This window comes from Lactuca virosa, chromosome 2 (genome assembly GCF_052849685.1).
Source record: "Lactuca virosa cultivar CGN04683 chromosome 2, Lactuca_virosa_CGN04683_v6, whole genome shotgun sequence".
In the NCBI taxonomy this organism is placed as follows: domain Eukaryota; kingdom Viridiplantae; phylum Streptophyta; class Magnoliopsida; order Asterales; family Asteraceae; genus Lactuca; species Lactuca virosa.
The window spans coordinates 2,066,589-2,084,146 of NC_136427.1; the positions used below are offsets into that span (position 1 = coordinate 2,066,589).

General features: G+C 37.0%; 1 long non-coding RNA gene across 1 annotated transcript; it reads left to right on the forward strand.

The window, feature by feature from the left end:
* Positions 1-8,553: 8,553 nt before the first annotated feature.
* Positions 8,554-9,227, forward strand: LOC145156221 (uncharacterized). The gene is made up of 2 exons (XR_013736547.1): positions 8,554-8,657; positions 9,070-9,227. It is a non-coding gene; the product is annotated as an uncharacterized LOC145156221 (long non-coding RNA).
* Positions 9,228-17,558: the final 8,331 nt, after the last annotated feature.

Below are 17,558 nucleotides of genomic sequence, written 5' to 3' on the forward strand. Positions count from 1 at the left end.
AAACCCTAATCTAGCATACATAATTCGAAAATTAACTTAATACATCAGATCTAGATGTTTACCTCTTCAAAGATTGGCTTAGATCTTCTTATCTTCTTCTCTTGAGCTTAGAGTCACAATTGTAACTCCTCTAATCGATCACAAACACCTCAAGCAAGAAGGAAACTTTGAGAGAGGAGAGAGGATGCTAATTTTCGGCCCTAGGGTTTCTCTTGGAAGCAAGTGGCTGAAAATTGGAGCCTTGGGGTCTTATTTATAGTGCAGACTGCTAGGGTTTCAGTCTAAACCCTAATGGATACCTTAGCCACCAAGTAGCCCAAGGAACCTTCTGGAATAAGGCCCTTGGACGAAAATATGATGATCCTTCATCATAATTTCGTTCCCCCTTAGTCCATTAAGTTTCCCAGCCCAAAACTCAACTATCACACATTTGACAGTTCATGCGCCTTTATTTAATTAATCTCTTTTAGTCACCAAATTAATTCCTAATTAATTTAAGACTAATATTAATTAAATAAATATGATTTCTCCTTTAATATATTAGTCTTATAATATATTAATAAACCATAATATCCTTTCTCTCATATCAAATTACCTTGTCAAGTTGCTTTGGTGAAGGCAACCCAAAAGGACCATGCATAACCGGGTCAAGTACATACCAAATATAGTTATGGGCTTAGACACTAATCCAACAGTCTCCCACTTGGATAAGTCTAGTAACTATATCTCACATACGACTTCAGGATCTGGTTAGCAATCATAGCTCTTATACGCTTCTGTCAACTCTGATCAAAAGCATGTCCTTCAGATAAGGGATCGTATAATCCTCTGTTCTAGATATCATGCTGACAACACTTATTATCCAGCATTTTGTTTCTCAATCTCTGATTTATTCGACATAGAATTTAGTTGAACACATCAACTTCATTCTGACCGGGCCCGACACATAAGTCAAACTAATTCATCGAGTGGCCAAGATATCGCTTTTATTCTCTTAGAATAAAAGGTACAGAAAATCTTCGACTTATATGCTTTTATCATTTACTAGCTAAGTCACACACAATAATGCGTTTTATAACATCAAGTTACTGATGCATTTTCGCATTATCAATGAATAATCAACTAGCAAACAACAACCATATCTCTAGGTTTAAAGATTATATGATATTATCATCTTGCGATCACTTATGATAACTTTCAGGAAGTGATACTAGCAAGTGCGGGTTTATTCCAATGCTCAAAACAAATTTCATAAGCACTCATAAACTTCGTAGCAAACCATTGTTATGTCTAAAACCTTTCAGACAATCTACAAACAAATTTATGACAATCTTCTTTCATATCTACTTCCAACATATGAGCGATTGTGGACTGTTCGAACAATCTTATTATTCAGGAAGTCAAAACATGCAAAATTGGAAATAACAGATAAATAATCAACACAAGATAGTAGCTTTCTTATAAATAACACACCTTTATTTAATCATCAAAATGTTGAATACAAAATTATCCATTACCAATTTTCTATCTATCTAATCTAAACTAATATCATCCTTTAGTCCAACGCTCCTAGCGTGCTTCAAATGCTTAACCCTACTCAGTCCCTTCGTAAGGGGATCTGTTGGGTTATCTTCTGACGATACTCTCTTCACAACGAGGAGTCCCTCTTCTACCCGATGTCTAATAAAATGGTATTTCCTGTCGATATGTCGAGATCTGCCATGATCTCATGGTTCCTTTGTCAAGGCAACCGCTCCTTCATTATCACAGAAAATTTCCATGGGCTCCTTTATGGATGGCACAACTCCAAGGTCTCCAATGAAGTTCTTCAACCATATAGCCTCCTTTGGCGCCTCGCTTGCCGCAATGTACTCTGATTCGCATGTTGAATCAGCCACGGTCTCTTGCTTGGAACTTTTCCAAGTCACTGCTCCTCCGTTCAGGGTAAAGACCCAGCCTGACTGCGATCGGTAATTATCCTGATCCGTCTGAAAACTAGCGTCACTGTACCCTCGCACCCTTAAGTCATCACTCCCACCGACGACTAGAAACCATTCCTTGGTCCTTCGTAGGTACTTAAGAATATTCTTGACAACAATCCAATGCGCCCTACCAGGGTTCCCTTGATATCTGCTAACCATGCTCAAAGCGAAGGCCACATCAGGGCGAGTACAGGTCATAGCGTACATAATCGAGCCAACTGCGGAGGCGTAAGGTACTCGGCTCATATCAAATATCTTTGCCTCTGTACTTGGGCTCTGAGTCTAACTTAGTTTGGTATTGCATTGGATTTGTAACTCCCCTTTCTTAGAATTTTCCATACAAAAACGTTTTAGTACCTTTTCCAAGTATGTATCCTGACTGAGTCCTATCAGTCTCTTACGTCTGTCTCTCACTATCCTTATTCCCAGTATACATGCAGCTTCTCCGACCTCCTTCATAGCGAAACACTTCCCAAGCCAGGATTTGACCTCCTGCAAGGTTGGAATGTCGTTTCCTATGAGTAGTATGTCATCGACATACAATATGAGGAAGCTCAATATACTCCCACTGGCCTTGACATACACACATGACTCATCTTCGTTTCGTAGAAAACCAAACTCTTTGACCTTCTCGTCAAAACAAAGATTCCATCAGCGAGATGCTTGCTTTAATCCATAAATGGATTTCTCAAGCTTGCACACACTATTTGGATGCTTCGCATCGACAACACCCTCTGGCTGATTCATGTAAACATCCTGAGCCAACTTTCCATAATCATGAAACGCAGCTATTGCGAGCATTACCCTAATAGACTTTTTCTTGGCAACTGGTGAGAAGGTCTCATCATAGTCAACTCCAGGAGTTTGAGTAAAGCCCTTCGCGACCAATCGCGCTTTATAAGTATGCACTTTCCCATCCATGTCTGTCTTCTTTTTGAAGATCCACTTGCATCCGACTGTCTTACGACCCGGTACATTATCAACCAAATTCCAAACTTGGTTGTCATACATGGACTGAATCTCGCTGTCCATCGCCTCTTTCCATTTAGCAGACTCTCGGCCTTCCATGGCTTCCTTGTATCTATTAGGTTCGTCCAGATTTACTAGTGTACTATCACTAATAAACGTATCCCCGTCTTGTAGCGCCCCGTTTTCATTTATAAATAAATAAATAAAGATAAGTATTTATGTAAAAAATGTTTATAAAATTATCATAAGTTATATATAAATATATAGTAGTAAATTTGGTGTTACAAATAATCAAAAATGTGTATAAAAGATTTAGTGGTTATATGGTTTAAAAAGTTATAATTACATTTAAATATGAAAGTAAAAATATATTTATTTTTAGCTAAAGTGATCTAAATTAAAGTTGTAGTACTCGGAAATACCTACGCATGAAAAAAAAATACGTCGAAAACGGAACTCGTATGAAGAAGTTATGAATTTTTGAAGTTTGAACAAAAATCTCGAAATGAAATCCGGCAGCCGACCACCGGCCGGAAAAGTGGCGAGTGGCGGCGCGTGGCGGCGAGTGGCGGCGAGTGGCTGGTGCCATTGGAAAGCTGACTCGATTTCCTTCAAGATGGAGTCGGGTCCAATAGTTCTAGGTGTGGTATTGAGTGCCAGAATTAGGCCAAAAGTAAAAGAAATCATAAAAAAAAAAAATAATAATAATGGAGAAATTAGGTCATGAATAAGATAATCAACATTTTTACCTATAAATAGAGAGGTAATTTTCCTTCATTTGGGAAAGAACAACAAGTGTAAATTATAGTCTTGATAATCGAGAAGATAAATCCCGAGAGGCTGTTAAGTGAATAAACTCGAGAAAACAAACGTTCGTGTTGCTGTTCTGCGACTAAGGTGAGTTTTACTATTCTATATGTGATACTCATGTATGTAGTTATTATAAAACAAGTTCATGTCAAGATATTATGATAAATAATATTTACCATTATTTACCATTATTTACTATTGACGGTAATTATGTGTAAACATGTTATATGTGTAATTTTTACTGTTGACGGTAAAAATGTTATGTTATATATTATATACTAGTAAATGTTATTACTATGATTATTATATGACATACATGATTAACTACTGTAGTTAAACAGTAGATGTTTCAGGATTACTGTAGTAAAACAGTAAATATTTCAGAATTACTGTAGTAAAACAGTAAATATTTTTATAATGATTATATGCATGTGGTAAAATGTATAGATTGTGAACTCACTAAGCGTTGGCTTATCATATACTATTAACATTTTTACAGGACCCTCTGGGGTAAACAAGAGGAAGAATCCAGCTTGACTATCGTGGCAACCGCATTACTCTTGAAAATTATGGATAAAAGTCTTCCGCTGTTTATTTCAATAAATAATGTTTTATGTAATAAAGTTTAAACCTGGATTTATTTGTGTTTATTTAAAACTCTTTAAATGTCATTATATTATAAATGAAGTTTTATTAATATTCAAATGGGGACCAAATCAGATATTTTATTACTGTAGTAAATATTTATTTACCGCAGGAAAAAAAAAAGGGTGTTACAAGTTGGTATCAGAGCTTTAGTTTAAGGGATTCAAATATACATCAGTGTGTGTTTGAACTTAAACCGAAGCTCAAAATTTTCAAGAAAAATAAAATTTTGGAAAAAGTGTCAAAATTTTAAAAGAGTAAAGTAATGCGGAACGAGCAGTCAGCCGGTATTCTTCAAAAGGTATAATATAATATATTTTTATAATATATTACATACAAGAAATTTTGATATATATGATATATATGTATATATTTCACATGCTAGAATTGAATAGGATATAGATAAATATCCATATGATTATGTGTTTACTTAAAGTTAGCAAAGAGTAAAGTAAATGCTTTAAAACTATGCATAATTAGAATTACATAGACTTAGAATTTTGACTAAAGCCTTACTGCATGTTCTTGTTTGATTGTTGCTTTAGGGTAAAAAGTTAATTATTTGAATGACTATTTGATTCAGCATTATGTATAGTTATGTATTTATAATACTCTTTGATAATATTAATTGGTTAAAAAGAGTATAATCAGTAAACTCTGTAGACATTATATGTATGTCTACAATATGTGAAATAGAAAATGCGTGTTAAACTAAAATCTACAATTTGGAAGACTTTGTGATATACCAAAAAAAATTATGTATATGTGTGGACGTTAGTTTGGGCTCGTACTAACGAAAGCACATGATACATAATTGGGACGGGAGGACCACAAGGAAAACCAGAAAACAGATGGAAGTTTCTTTAGAATAAGGCATAGGATTAATTACTTATATATATATATATATATATATATATATATATATATATATAATTTATTATATTATGGTTATCAGAAAGATGGTGGTTACAAGAAATGGAAGTGGAAATGGAAATGAAGATCAACATGAAGATGTCAATGTTAGGGAGCTAGTTGCGTCTGAAATAAGAGTAGCAATTCAAGAATTTCTCCCAGAGTTATTCGAGCAAGTAAAGACTGATTTGTTAAAAATCATTGATAATAAGATGGCAGCATCTGGTCAACTCAAGAAATGCAAGTATCAGGATTTTGCAGCTACCAAACCACCATTGTTCCATGGAAAGAAGGACCCTCTGGTCAGCATGCGCTGGATATCAGAGATAGAGAATGCTTTTCGTACTTGTTTTTGTCAGCCAGAAGCAAAAGTTTGATTTGCAGCAAACCAATTACGAGGAACGGCGAATGATTGGTGGGAGTTAACCATGAAGAAGCTTAAGGAAGCTGAAATAGAGAACATGACTTGGGCAGAATTCAAAATACTCTTTCAAGATGAGTATGTTACAGTGGTAGAAATAGATAGAATAACTGAAGAGTTTCTATCTATGGAGCAAACAACGGAATCGGTCAATGAAATCATCGATAAATTTCTGGAAAAATCAATCTTTTGTCAAGAATTTGTGGCCACGAAAAAGAATGAATTGTTTGAATGGGGTAATGAACAACAAGTAGCTTTTGAGATCTTAAGGCAAAAGTTATGTGAAGCACCAATCCTAACTCTACCAGAAGGAGTCGATGATATGACTGTCTATTGTGATGCATCTTATCGCGGATTAGGAGCTGTATTAATGCAAAGAGGAAAGGTGATTGCATATGCATCAAGGCAACTGAAACCACATGAAGCCAATTACCCAACACATGATTTAGAGCTTGCATCTGTAGTTTTTTCTCTAAAGATATGGAGACACTACCTTTATGGAGTGAAGTGTACCATTTTCACTGATCATAAGAGTTTAAAGTACCTTATGGATCAACAGAACTTGAATATGAGACAAAGGAGGTGGTTAGATATTTTGAAAGATTATGATTGTGAAATACTTTACCACCCGGGTAAAGCAAATATCGTTGCGGATGCGCTTAGCAGAAAGGCAATTTGTGCAACTATTCAAGCATCATGTATGGAAGTAACTGTGGTTACATCACTGATAGATATGATCAGGCAAGCTCAAGTGGAAGCAATAAAGGAAGAAAATCAAGGGAAAGAACGAATTAAAGGACAAATTGCAAATCTTATCGAAAATAGTCAAGGATTGTTGACTCGATACAACCATGTATGGATTCCATACATCGGTGGAAATAGACAAGTTCTTTTAGAAGAAGCGCACAAGTCAAAGTTTTCTATTCACCCAGGTGCTAACAAGATTTACAAAGATCTTAAGGAAGGATACTGGTGGCCATCAATGAAAAGACATGTAGCAAATTATGTAGAAAAATGCTTGACATGTTTAAAAGTAAAGGCCGAGCATCAGAAACCGCATGGTAAGCTTCAGCCTTTGGAGATACCAGTTTGGAAATGGGAGCACATCACCATGGATTTTATCACTAAATTGCCCAAAACCCCAAGATGTGTTGATACTATCTGGGTTATTGTTGATAGGTTAACAAAGAGCACTCACTTTGTTGCAATCAAAGAAAGTTCCTCTTCGGAACAATTAGCTGACATTTATGTCAAGGAAGTGATGTCAAGACACGGAGTACCAGTATCGGTAATTTCAGATAGAGACACCAGATTTACGTCACGTTTTTGGAAGAAGTTTCATGAAGATTTGGGTACTAGATTAAAGTTTAGTACAGCTTACCATCCTCAAACAGATGGGCAAAGTGAACGAACCATTCAGACACTCGAAGACATGCTGAGAGCTTGTGTGATTGACTTTGGAGGTAGTTGGGATACTTATCTTCCATTAGCAGAATTCTCATATAACAACAGTTATCATGCAAGCATTGGCATGCCTCCTTATGAAATGTTATATGGAAGAAAGTGTAGGACACCTATTTGTTGGGGTGAAGTGGGACAAAGAGTACTCGGTAGTACTGAGATAGTTCAAAAGACAACAGAGAATATTCAGATGGTCAGGGAAAGACTGAAGACAGCTCAAAGCCGCCAAAAGAGTTATGCAGATAAGAGACGATCCGACTTAGAATTTCAAGTTGGAGATTTTGTATTACTAAAAGTGTCACCATGGAAGGGAATCATCCGATTCAGGAAAAGAGGAAAATTGGGACCTAGATTCATTGGTCCATATAAAGTTATTGCACGAGTTGGGAAGGTAGCATATCGCTTAGAGCTACCAGAACAATTAAATCAGATACACAACACATTTCATGTGTCGCAATTAAGAAAGTGTATGGCAGAAGAAACCTATATTGTGCCACTTGACGATATTCAGGTAGATAACAGACTTAACTACACTGAAAAGCCTATTGCCATTATAGATCGAAAAATAAAGACATTACGCAACAAGGAAATAGTAATTGTTAAAGTACAATGGCAGCACCGACGTGGAACAGAATGGACTTGGGAACCAGAAGATGAAATGAAAAAGAATTATCCCGAGTTCTTTTTATAAGGATTTCGAGGACGAAATCATTCCAAGTAGGGGAAAATTGTAACGCCCCGTTTTCATTTATAAATAAATAAATAAAGATAAGTATTTATGTCAAAAATGTTTATTAAATTATCATAAGTTATATATAAATATATAGTAGTAAATTTGGTGTTACAAATAATCAAAAATGTGTATAAAAGATTTAATGGTTATATGGTTTAAAAAGTTATAATTACATTTAAATATGAAAGTAAAAATATATTTATTTTTAGCTAAAGTGATCTAAATTAAAGTTGTAGTACTCGGAAATACCTACGCATGAAAAAACAATACGTCGAAAACGGAACTCGTATGAAGAAGTTATGAATTTTTGAAGTTTGAACAAAAATCTCGAAATGAAATCCGGCAGCCGACCACCGGCCGGAAAAGTGGCGAGTGGCGGCGCGTGGCGGCGAGTGGCGGCGAGTGGCTGGTGCCATTGGAAAGCTGACTCGATTTCCTTCAAGATGGAGTCGGGTCCAATAGTTCTAGGTGTGGTATTGAGTGCCAGAATTAGGCCAAAAGTAAAAGAAATCATAAAAAAAAAAAATAATAATAATGGAGAAATTAGGTCATGAATAAGATAATCAACATTTTTACCTATAAATAGAGAGGTAATTTTCCTTCATTTGGGAAAGAACAACAAGTGTAAATTATAGTCTTGATAATCGAGAAGATAAATCCCGAGAGGCTGTTAAGTGAATAAACTCGAGAAAACAAACGTTCGTGTTGCTGTTCTGCGACTAAGGTGAGTTTTACTATTCTATATGTGATACTCATGTATGTAGTTATTATAAAACAAGTTCATGTGAAGATATTATGATAAATAATATTTACCATTATTTACCATTATTTACTATTGACGGTAATTATGTGTAAACATGTTATATGTGTAATTTTTACTGTTGACGGTAAAAATGTTATGCTATATATTATATACTAGTAAATGTTATTACTATGATTATTATATGACATACATGATTAACTACTGTAGTTAAACAGTAGATGTTTCAGGATTACTGTAGTAAAACAGTAAATATTTCAGAATTACTGTAGTAAAACAGTAAATATTTTTATAATGATTATATGCATGTGGTAAAATGTATAGATTGTGAACTCACTAAGCGTTGGCTTATCAGATACTATTAACATTTTTACAGGACCCTCTGGGGTAAACAAGGGGAAGAATCCAGCTTGACTATCGTGGCAACCGCATTACTCTTGAAAATTATGGATAAAAGTCTTCCGCTGTTTATTTCAATAAATCATGTTTTATGTAATAAAGTTTAAACCTGGATTTATTTGTGTTTATTTAAAACTCTTTAAATGTCATTATATTATAAATGAAGTTTTATTAATATTCAAATGGGGACCAAATCAGATATTTTATTACTGTAGTAAATATTTATTTACCGCAGGAAAAAAAAAAAGGGTGTTACAGTAGTAATATGGAAACCATAAAACTGGGGTGGAACAATAACTCTACTTGAACTTCTAAGAGGTAAGGACTGGTCAATTGCTTCAACAGGAGTTTCCTCCTCAAGTTGAACGCCAGTGTCAGAGGTTCCTTCATTTCCTGACTCTTAAAGCTCTTCAAGGTCAATCTGACTCCCACTGTCTCCTTGACTTATGAGTTCTCTCTCTCTGAAAACTCCTCTCCTAGCAACAAAGGCAACATTGTCACTTGGTCTATAGAAGAGATAGCCAAAATACTTCTGTGGATTGCCGATGAAATAAGACTTCTCACTACGAGGTTCTAGCTTGTCGTGAGTCTCTCGTCTTACGAAAGCTTCACAACCCCAAACCTTGATATGTGCTAACGAGGGAGCTTTCCCTGTCCACATCTCGTGAGGTGTCTTGGCAACCTTCTTGGTGGGAACTAAGTTAAGGATATGGGCGATAGTCTCTAAGGCATACCCCCAGAATGAGATTGGTAACGAAGCACGACTCATCATAAAACGAACCATGTCCAACAAGGTTTGATTACGTCTCTCAGCCACACCATTCAATTGTGGCGTTCTAGGAGGCGTCAATTGCAAAACTATTCCACATTCTTTTAGATAGTCGTGAAACTTAAGACTTAGGTACTCTCCTCCTCGATCAGATCGAAGCATCTTGATTTTCCTGCCCAGCTGATTCTCCACTTCATTCTTAAACTCTTTGAACTTTTCAAAGGTTTCTGACTTTTGCTTGATCAAGTAGATATATCCATATCTGCTATAATCGTCTATAAAAGTCACGTAGAAGCGACAAGCGTCCCTTGTGGTGGATCTAAAGGGTCCACATACATATGTATGTATGAGATCCAATACACCCTCACCCCTTTCACATGTACCAGTAAAGGGTGACTTGGTCATCATCCCAAGTAAACAAGATTCACACACGTCATCATCCCTAAGGTCGAATGACTCTAAGACTCCATCCTTTTGGAGTTGGGCTATGCGTTTCTTGCTAACATGGCCAAGGCGACAATGCCACAAGCATGCTTTGTCCAAACTTGTGGACGAATCAATATTCAAAACATCATTTCCTAAATTATCTATAACTAACACAGATTCATAAATCCCATTACAAGGTAATGCATTAAATAAAAGACACCATTCAAATAAGAATTAATAGAACCATTACTATTATAAAACGAATATCTAAAACCTTGTCTAAACAATCCATGAAAAGAAATGATGTTCCTTGCCATATATGGCGAATAGCAACAATTATTTAAATCTAGCCCTAACCCATTACTCAACACTAAGGAATAAACTCCGATCTTGGTTACTGGTGAAGACTTCTTGTTTCCAATGATCAACTTTATCCTTCCATGCTCCACTTCCCTACTTTTTCTTAGCCCCTGCAAATCAGAACAAATGTGGTAACCACATCCAGTATCAAGGACCCATGAAGTAGCAAGTGATAAGTTATTAGATTTAATTAAATACATACCTGCAAAGGTGGGCTTTATCTTCCCATCCTTAATATCCTACAGATATTTAGGGCAGCTTCATTTCCAGTGGCCCTTCTGGTGGCAATAGAAGCACTCTGCTTCCTTGGGGTCAGAAGAGGGCTTAACAGAACCTGCTTTGGTCCCACTAGAAGAGGAACCATCTTGGGTCTTACCCTTATGGTGGCTCTTAGAAGGAGCCTTCCTCTTCTTTCCCTTTCCTTGGCCAATTACCAACACAGGGGCAGCTACAATAGAGGATGATGCAATAGATTTGTCCTTGAGGTTGCTCTCAGCTGTCCTCAGGAGCCCTTGAAGTTTACTCAGGGTGACCTCTTCTTTGTTCATATGGTAGGTCATTCTGAACTGGTTGTAGCAGGAAGGCAAGGAGTGGAGGATGATGTCGATAGCCAAATCCTCATCAAACTTAACATTAAGTTTGAGGAGACGATCAACATACCTTTGCATTCTTTGCAAATGAGCAGTTAGGGATTCTCCACTCCCCATCCTAGCGGTGATCATGTTGGTGATGATCTCATAGCGCTCTTGCCTCGCGCTTTGGTGGTCCATGTCCAACAAATCTTGGTGCATCTCATATGGATACATGTTCTCATAGGACTTTTGGAGTTCGAGGTTCATGGTGGCTAGCATGATGCAATGAAATTTCGTAGCATCACGCTCGTGGGCCTCAAAGGCGACCATATCTTCAGGAATAGCAAGTTCTGGGTTGATCTTTTCGAGCTTCTCATCGAGGACATATTCTTTGTCCTCGTAGCGAGTTATCATGCGAATGTATCTCATCCACTCGATGAAGTTTGACCCATCAAATGTCACCTTTTGACACAGGTTCATCAATGAGAATGATCCAGAAGCGTTGTTGTTTGCATTTGCGTTTGACATCTGGAATAGAAATGAACAAAGTTTGACTAGAAATGAATCCCCAATTAAACACCCAAATGAGAAATTAGGGCTAGGATCCAACAACATTATTTACAACTTAGAAAAGGGATGCCGTAATCTAAAAGTAAATAATTTGAAGGTAAGTGAATGACGATTCACTAATTTTCACCATGAAAAACGAAAATAGTTTAAGTTTTAAATGTATTTGAAAATTCCTAGATTTCTTTTGAGATTCATTGAACATTTCAATGGCATGTTTAAATCTCGATATGCACTTCAAATTTGCGACTGGGATGCCGAGGATCGCAAACAAGTTTGTGAATAACCATGCGAATCAACATGGTGCACTCAATGTCTTCATCACCTAATCAATGTGTTGGTTAGCCACGCACGCTCCATTGATCCATGATAAAACATCGAGCCACCCTTTGTCACCAATGTCAATCCCAAATTAGTGTGCCGGTTAGCCACGCACGCTCCACTAACGTTTGACAGGGGTACAAAGTGTAATTCCATGGAATAGCATCATTTTCACACTTTACCCTAAAGTAACTAAGATTGGGAATTTATAAAACAATGTAGTTACTTTAATATTTCCATTATACTTGTAATGAGGAATTAAGTGTCCTATCCTATCCGTTCGGATAACGACCCTCCACCAGTCAAGCAAGCGGTAGGTGTGAGTGTACACCCATTAAGCGCCATTTTATAGGCAGCAACCTTATACCCACCTTATAAATTGGCTTCGTGAATGAGGCCTATTAGCGATAAGACTAGCTTCTTCTTATACATATATGTATATATATATATTAATCTTGTAATAGATAGAGTATAAGATTGAATTTTAAACTTGTAAAATTCTAAGGGTTGAAATTTAAATTTTTCAAAATTAAACTTTTAATAAAAAATTAAATTTCAAAACTTGAGGGCAAGTTTTGAACTTTTCAAAACACAAGGGATCAACTAACAAATAATATAAATCAAAAAACTAATTTAGTGATTATCTATATTTAACCTAATTCAATTTCTTGCAAGATAAGTTACCCAATTAATTCAAATAATCAATTTTAATCACATAAGGAATTTATTATCTAATCAATTGGTAATTATCTTTTGTTTTGGCAAGGATAATCTTTCAATAACAATAAAATTCGAATTTTATCAGTTAAAAACATATAACGCAATAATTCTTCACCAAAACAGCAAGAAATCCCGAGATATCCTCTGTCTGAGTCCCAAACTCGCCGAGTATGGATCCGAACTCGCCGAGTAGGGCCAACTCGCCGAGTCGAGATACTGACTCACCGAGTTGGTTCGGGCAGAGGCAAGAAAATCATTTTTCAGCAAGAATTCGACAATTGCATCACATACAACAGAAACCGATCAAGTCTCTGATACCACTAATGGTTTTATGCATAAGAACAATCCTATGTGCTCATACAAACCCTAATGCTTGGATCTAGGTTTCTCTATTGTACATGCATTGGATCCAACACTTGCAAACCCTAATCTAGCATACATAATTCGAAAATTTACTTAATACATCAGATCTAGATGTTTACCTCTTCAAAGATTGGCTTAGATCTTCTTATCTTCTTCTCTTGAGCTTAGATTCACAATTGTAACTCCTCTAATGGATCACAAACACCTCAAGCAAGAAGGAAACTTTGAGAGAGGAGGGAGGATGCTAATTTTCAGCCCTAGGGTTTCTCTTGGAAGCAAGTGGCCGAAAATTGGGGCCTTGGGGTCTTATTTATAGTGCAGGATGCTAGGGTTTCAGTCTAAACCATAATGGATACCTTAGCAAACAAGTAGCCCAAGGAACCTTCTGGAATAAGGCCCTTGGATGAAAATATGACGATCCTTCATCATAATTTCATTCCCCCTTAGTCCATTATGTTTCCCAGCCCAAAACTCAACTATCACACATTTGAAAGTTCATGCCCCTTTATTTAATTAATCTCTTTTAGTCACCAAATTAATTCCTAATTAATTTATGACTAATACTAATTAAATAAATATGATTTCTCCTTTAATATATTATTCTTATAATATATTAATAAACCATAATATCCTCTCTCTCATATCAAATTACCTTGTCAAGTTGCTTTGGTGAAGGCAACCCAAAAGGACCATGCATAACCTGGTCAAGTACATACCAAATATAGTTACGGGCTTAGACACTAATCCAACAAATTCATCAGTCAGAAAGCAAAAAACTCGATTTTTTCAACTTCAAACAGCTAGAAGAATCAACTATAACTGAAAGCAAGGCTAGGCCCGGATACCACTGAAGGTTTTTGAGCATTCTAACACTCCTAAGGTGGTCATGCAACCCTAAATACCTTGGATCTATGTTTTCACTATTCTACATGCAAACTTGAAGTTTCCAATGTATTACCCTAACTAGCATACAAAACTTTGATATATAGTGAATAAAATAAGTTAGGAAACATACCTTTTGTTGTGGCTTGTTGCTTGGAGCTTTAAGAGCTTAACACCAATAATGTGAATGCCTCAATTGGAATCACAAATCACCACCCACACTTTGGAAACTTGGAAGAGAAGTATAACGCTCACAAAAATCGGCCTCTCCTTGTCAATACACTAGGGTCCCAATTTCTTGAACCAAAGGGCTTTTTATACAGCGTGCACATTAAGGTTAGACGATGTAACTTATGACTTTCACATTCCTCATGATCCATGTGTTTTAACCTCCATTGAGCATTCATGGGTCACCACATGGGTTAAGCCCAACATAAGGAATCATGGATCACTAGCCCACAATATAAGAATGAATGATTTACACAATCAATACCTATATATTTAATTAGTCTCTTTTGACCACAAAATTAATTCCAAATTAATTATTGATCAATAATAATTAAATAATGTGATTTCATATTAATATATTATAATATTAATAAATCATACATATCCTCTTCTCAAAGTCCAAATTATTCCGATGAAGTGCAACCCAAATGGACCATGCTCAATCGGGTCAACTACATACCAAATATCGTTATGGACTTAGACACCTTATCCAACAAAGACCATATCAGAGAAGCACTTGAGGTTAGCCTTACTGTTGCCCTTGAATTTATTCACTAAGTCCAATATAAACTCAAGAAAGGATGTAGTGTACAAATGTTTGTCAGGAAGAAAGAAGCAGTCCTTGCAAAAGTCTGCACCTGTTCGTTCCCTAGCTTGATACACCACGAACCATCCCTCGTTGTAAATCTTCCCTGGCTTTAGATTTTCAATGTCTTTTGGATTTTCCATACGAACAACATAAGGCTTCTTTCGTAACACCGCGGCTATCTCCACGTCCATTTCCCCAATCTCTTGTATGTAAGAATTTATCATCAACTTGAGATGGGACAAAACAGGCTCGTATTTCTCCTTATCTTTCCGCAACATATTGTAGAGTACGATCCAGTCATAGGGATTAAGAGAAAGCAAGTCTGCGAGAGTGAATTCGTAGACCTGACTGGCCAAACCTCTCACCATCTTGAACTTCGCGTTTGGGAAGCTGTCAGTTTCGATTGGTCACGTGACTTTTACGACAATTATTTTGCTTACAGACCATGTTTCATGTTGCGGCTTCATGTATGTCAGATAAAATTAGAAAAGCATGTGATCAACACCGATATCTGTGGATGGAGAGTTTGCAATTTTCACAAAAGAGCAAAACTTGAAGGCTTTTGGAGTGATTGGTAGATCCAATTGCGAATCTTGTGTGTTTTGAAGATCAAACAACACAACTGGCTCTAACCAATACTGGCTAGGTAAATCAACAACATCATGCTAGATTCAATTCAAAGTCCACTTAGGAAATAAAATCTTTTTGCTTTGAAAAGTGGCTTCTTTCTCATCTTTCTCCTTTTCTTCAGCCTCTCGGATGATTCGTTGGTGCTCATCCATTTCAGCCTCACGAGCCTTTCTCTGTTTGAGCTCATCTTCATCCAGCTCTTCATCTTCATTGTCATCAATGATAGGATCTTCCCTAAAAATGTTTTCCTTACCCTTAGGCTCAGGTTCCTATCTGACAGCAGGTTTAGCTGGAGCTTTGGGATCAGGATTAGCTGAAGCTTTGGGGTTATATTTCCTTAACACACTTTTTCTCCTTTGTTTCACAAGAATGCATGCTTTCGGAACACCCTCCAGCCTGTGAAGCATTGCGAAAATTGGCCTTAACTTCTCAGCAAGATGTTTTCTCATGGAAATGGTGATCATTGAGTCCCTGGTCTCAATGATATCCGAAAGTAAACCTGTAAGATCAGTGATACAGCTTCGCATAATGGCCCTTTCAGACAACAAATCCTTGACATGTTTCTCAGAAGCTGTTAGTTTAACATTCAGAACTTTGATCTTCTAAGTTTTGATGACAAGAGAGTCAATGATTTTGCTCTCCATTGCGAGGTCGTCTTGAAGCTTTGTAATTTCAGAAGAGATAGAGGTCTGGAAAGCTTCATGATCATTTTTGAGACCATCACGATCCTCTTGAAGTTTCGCTTTTTCTGCCTTCAAAGTGATGTTCAGGGCATGAATGACTTCAGTAGCCGCAGCAGTATTGGACTCAGAAGAAGTTTGAAACTTTCCATAAAGGCAGTAGCATCTGAAATTAGTTTATCGACTTTTTCGGTCGAGGTTGTGCAAAGAGAAGCAAAATCTTCAAATCCTTTGTTCATCCTTTCAATGTTATTAGAATGCTCCTTCATCACTCATTCAAAAAGCTATTCGACCGCCGCTTTAGAGTAAGCCTCAGAAGAGGAATCCTTGTAAAGAAGAAGCATTTGGTCAAATTTATCATGGATAGACTGGAGTTGCCCTTTTGTAACTGGGGTCTCGACTTCACTGTCAGTCCTTATTTTAAATGGACTATAAGTGAAACCCTCAAGATCTTCGTCCTCAGCATCACCAAAAATCATGTTCGGATCATCTTGGCGAATGGGAGAAATGGGTGGTGAGATATGAGTAGAGAAATCTGAAGTTTTAGCCCCCGTATCAGATACGTTGATTGAAACTGAAAGTTCAGCTGAGGTGGTTGGTGGGATTGTGGAATCAAAAAATAGTGGAGTAGATATGGGAATGGTGCTGTGAGGTTGTGAGGAAACTGGTGGAGGGCAAGGTGCAATGGTGATTGGTATTGTGGTGGTTTTAGGTGAAGGGGGAGGAGAAGGAACATGATCATTGTGAGTTTGAGTTACCTCAGGAGTAGAAGAAGACTTGTCATTGCGAGCATATTCTCCGTCCTTGTTGCGAACAGGTGGTTCTTCCTCATTGCGAACATCCAATTGCGTTTCAGAATCCGAACTTTCACTTTCTATTGGAGTGGGGACCTTGCGCTTGCGAGCAGGTTGCTTTCGCCTTTTAGGAGCAGCAGTAGAAGAAGCAGCTTTCGACTTTCGCTTTGTAGGTCGTTTTGCAGGTGCAGACGGACCTTCCTGATCAATTTGTTTCTTTTCGCTCTTCTTTCCACCTTTTTACCCATCTTTCATGGGTTTATCTGCCTCTGCAAGGATGGCTTGCATTTATGGGCTTATAGGACGAAACCCTGAAGCGATAACCTTTCTGTAGGCTTCCAAACTTTTGCTAGCGACTGGTACATCTCTGAACATAGCCTCAGGAATTAAACCTACAAAAGAAAATTTTGAGTTATCGGAAAGAATGATACCGGTGGTGTGGAAAGTTGAGATTGTAGCCATCAGAGCATCCTGCATCACTGGAATTTTAAGCTTCTCGATTGCCCATTGAACAATAATGGACCAAAATCGTGCACATGAGATTCCACTGTGACTTGTGGTCGAG